Below are 4749 nucleotides of genomic sequence, written 5' to 3' on the forward strand. Positions count from 1 at the left end.
GGCTGTTCTCCCATCCATACCACTGAGGTGCCACCTCCTGGGAGAAGCACAGCACATCTGCAGCTGCTGGCCTCCCCCCAGCACAGCTCTGCCCTTTCTGAGCACAGCTGGAAAGACGATTTCATGTTACACAGAGCATAACAAAAGAAGGATGGGTTTGTTTCTGCTTCTGTATCCACTCTCGTGGCTGGTTTCCATTGAACAAGTCGATCACTGGAAGGACTGAAGCTGCATTCACTTCCATAGACTACACTTCAGTGCAACTTTACAGGAGGGCTTGAGGATTTTGGTAAGGAAGGAGTCACCCCCTCCTGAACAGGGAATGACAAAACAAGGAAGTTCCCTCCCTGTTGGGAAGTGTTGCATTATAGCTCACTGTGGCCCCAGCTCTCATCTGTCCCTGCCATGAGTAATACCCAGTGTAACTCCAGTCCTGAAGGCTCTCAGTTCCCTACCCCAATCCTAACCCTACCTAACCTGAAGCAGGGGCTGTGAAATTCTTTCCACCTCCCACGTCCAAATATACATTTAACTATAGCTCCCCTCTGAGTCCAATGCTTCCCATAGCTTTCCTATCTGAGCAGGAAAAGAGATCAGAACCCCAAGGGAGGACACAGTTTCCTTTGTTCCCTTTGCAAATCTGTGAAATCACAAGGCCATCACCCCTGTACCTATTGCCTTTCACCCCATGCCTGCCTGAGGGAAAAGTGCAGACACTGAGACGCTATACTATTTGATTTTTTTGTTATATATCTTACTAGGTATTTATTGTATTTCTGGAAGCTGGTTTTTATTTTTAAATTCTGTCTTGCAGCACAGCCTCTTAGGGCTGTTGTTTTAACAGCCTCCACACCCTCTTGAAGGAGAGGAGAGGTGCATTTGGTGACTGTTAGCAGACCACACCTCGCAATGCCACCAGCACATTCTGCCACAAAGGACTCTGTAATCCTCCCACAAAACTGAGAAAAACTGATAGCCCTTGTCACTTGGGTGAAATTGAACAGCCAGTAGTTTATATGAATTTCTAAGCAACGCCTGCATGTTTTCAAGCAACCAAAGCACACTACATGGCTATTCTGAACGTGCTCGCTGGATAGCTGAACTGCCTTTTTCTCACTGGAGGAAACCACAATAGTTTCCATCAGCCAGGTCAACAGAAGACAGCCCTGGGTGGCTGATATTCAGGGAAGACCAGTGCAACCAGAACACCTTGGCAGCAGATGGACTTCCCATTTATGAAACTGTAAATATAATTCAGAAGGGTCCAAGTGCCACTAGAGAGGTAGTTTCTCCTGTGAATGAACTTACTTCAAGTTCACAGCACCAAGTTTTACAAATGCATGCATCATTTTTTCCATAAATCCTTCCATAATTAAAGAATTAGTGGGAAGTTGATTTCACGACTTCATTAACCTCAAGGACTTGCCAAGAGCACTATGCATCTGGTAACTTTTTAGTATTGCAAACAGGTATGTAATTGTCCAAGTTTAGACCACCTTCCCTAAAGGCAGGAGACATGTAATCCCAGAATCCTCTATATTTAAATTATGTCTCATGGCTGGTGCAGATACGAGTTGTAATATTTGTAACATACGGTGCCATTTCAGTGAAACAGTTGGACAAATTAGCAATAAGAAGTAAATATTTTTACAGTATCAGTGCTATGCTAATCCCAAAGTTTTTATAAAATGTTACTGAGCTTTTTCAGGGTGAAGAGGGACATGTGCGTATCAGAAAATAGAACTACTTTCCAAGTTTAACTGTGTTTAAAAAAAAGTATTTCTATGTAAAGAAGACACAAAAATGTAAGGCTAGATATTTAAACCTGGTGAAAATAGTACTGACATGTAAGAGGAACCCTGTATGTCAGAATCCCTGTGATTCTCTTTTATCAGGTATCAGCTGTGGAGAGAACAGCTTCTAAGTACTGATTCAGTGATGCGGATGAGACACGTTAGGTGCCAATTTCTTACAAATACAGAGAGAAAGACTGTTCCTGGAAGAAAACAGTGATATGTTGTTTTTTAGGGTGTGTTAAGGTATTTTATTTTATTTTATTTTGTTTTGTTTTTAAGAGTTACATTGCTGGGGTAGGACTAGGTAGAAGAAAAGTGATACATAAATTGTTGATGAGGAGTTATAGTAAATGTGTTGGGTTTAGAAGATTTTCTCAGCGTGAGGTTTCTGCTTGGAGCTAGGTGGGTATTTAGTAAGTTGTTCCTGTAGAAGCTTTTAAGTTCTGAAACATTGATGGGTTTTTGCTAGCTGCTACATATGTAGTTAGTGCCTAATTCTGTCATCAGCTAGGATGGAGAGCATTCATTTTCTCAGAAGATTAAAGCTTAGAAACACATCTTTGGCAGACTAGAAAGTATTGAGAGTCTGTAGGTTGTAGACTTTTTTTTTTTTCTTTCAAGCATAAAGGAATGCATTAACTTCCTCAAGTCTCTTATATTTGATTCAATAATACTTGTGTCACAGAAATAAGATTACTAAACCTCCCTAAAATGTGAACCTCTGGCACGTACGGCCAAATAGCTTCCACCAGCAATAAATGAGAGGTCTCAACACCCTGGATAAAAGCAAGTAAAGCCAATGCTCTACTGTTAGTTTAAGAAACACTGGTCTCTTTGTAGACTTCAGTAGCTTGCTATATGTAATGCAGCGTGCTATTTAATCTCAAATTTGATCAAGAACAGTATCGGTATTCAGGATCTCTGGTTTTTAATTGTTTTGCTTTTGGGTTTTAGTTTAGATATCCTTGAGTGCCTCAAACTCTAAACTTTCTCATATGTAGTAGTGGAGACAGAAAGAGCCATCAAACTACCATCAAGGATCCATGTATAACTGATCTATGTGAGAAGTTACTGGGTTTCTGTTAAGAGAAAAAAGAGGGTGGTTTTGGTTTCTGCCATCTATCTTGTAACCACCTAACCATTAACATACTTTGACTGTTTATATGTAAGTTTAAATGACAGTTAAACCAAACTGCCCTGCCCAAATCCCTTAATTCAATTTAGTCTCTTGTGTCCTGTTTGCAATTGCGTCTCCTCTGTTCTCTTTGCATGCCTTTGGCGGGGCGGGGGAGGGGGGCACCGACAAGCATCACTAGACTTGAATCCTGCTATTGAATGAATTACTATTTCTCTTGTTTTCTCTTCTCTCGTTTTATTTTCAGAGGAGGCCTCACTTGCCTACTTCCCCCATATTTTGGGGTCTAAATTTTTTTGGATGCTGCTGTTGACACATCTAAAATCCACACTGATTCTCAAGAACAGGGTCTAACCCTGTTTTGCACAGCTGTTACCAACTGTTCTAGGTTCAGTAATAGCATTGGTGGTACCAGTTCCTCTCCTTTAGCAATCCATCTTAAATTCAGACTATCCTGCATGTATTTATTTTACTGGGTCATTCTTTTCCTGCTGTATGTTGCTTTCTGCCTTTTTTTTTTTTTTTTGCTTTTTTTTTTTTTCTCTGTACTGAAAGAATCTTACAGGAATTAAATGTGCCAGGTTCTGGGTAGATTGTATGAGGTATTAGCCACCAGATATTCCTGCTGTCTTTGCTGTTGGTAGCAGCGATGATGTGACAAGTTAGCTGAGAGATGAAGAGAAACAAGCTTTGGACAGAGCAGTTATTTGATTTTGCATTCATGAGAATTGCTTCTAGTAGTCCAGAGGAAAAGCTAAACAGGAACATTTCCTGAAGCTGTTTAACAGCTGAGGTTAAATAAGAGGAACATCAGGCTAAGTGTGAATACTACTGTATGCATTTGCTGTGTGATCCTTCAAAAGAGGTGGTCTCAACATGGGTTTTCCTAATAGCTTATCTGTGACTCACTCTGCTCATTCTGCAAAGTCAAACTAACAACTTATTTTGTTACTTCGTATTTCACTACAGTATGTTGTGGATCATTCTGGGATGATTGTTAGACCAGTAACTGTCTTTGCATGTTGGCCTTCACAAAAAATAAGCCACAAATAGCCTGCTCGGTAATAAATGGGCTTTGTTATTCAGTTCCTTGGGGTTTGCATGAAATGTGCCTCCAAGGTATTTGGTAAACTGTGATTTCTACTGGGATTAATCCAAATGCACTGATTAAGAGATGGCCTAAATACAGGCCCACAAAATGCTGCAAACACACTTCAGCAACGGCAGCTAGCAAGATTCTTGCCTCTGCAGATAATGTATCACTATCACCTATCAGTTCATACAGAACTGTGGGTTGGGATATAATTGCTGTAAATTACATTCCTCTCCATATGCGTGCAAAGCAATCTCAAGAGAGTCACAGTGGCCTGTGAGTTGTTTCAACCCACAACACCTCAGGGTTACGCTGCCATGTATGTGTGGTTGCTGCTGTTGTGCTAGAACTCCCCACCAATCTTTCAGGGTTTCCTCAGTTCCTTCTCTTTCCAATCACCCAGTTTATGTCCCTGTATCTCAGCTGGCATTTAACATGCTCAGGGGCCTGGCCTGAAGATCTCCGCCCTGTCACCGGGCCTGCAGGCACACGTCCTGCCGCTATCGCGGGGCAAGGCCAGACCTGGCCGGGGCCCTTTCCGCGGGCTGCGAGGGGGCGGCCGCGGCGCCACCGACATGGCGGCCCCCTGGGCGACACACTCAAGATGGCGGAGGCGACGCCGCACCCAAGATGTCGGCAGTAAGGCCCCGCCCCTCGCTACCCTCAAGATGGCGGCGGGGCGTCCCGCCTCCCGCCCCCGGCCTGCGCCGGAAGTGGGGCCGGAA

Source organism: Falco biarmicus, chromosome 8 (assembly GCF_023638135.1).
Source record: "Falco biarmicus isolate bFalBia1 chromosome 8, bFalBia1.pri, whole genome shotgun sequence".
NCBI classification, from domain to species: domain Eukaryota; kingdom Metazoa; phylum Chordata; class Aves; order Falconiformes; family Falconidae; genus Falco; species Falco biarmicus.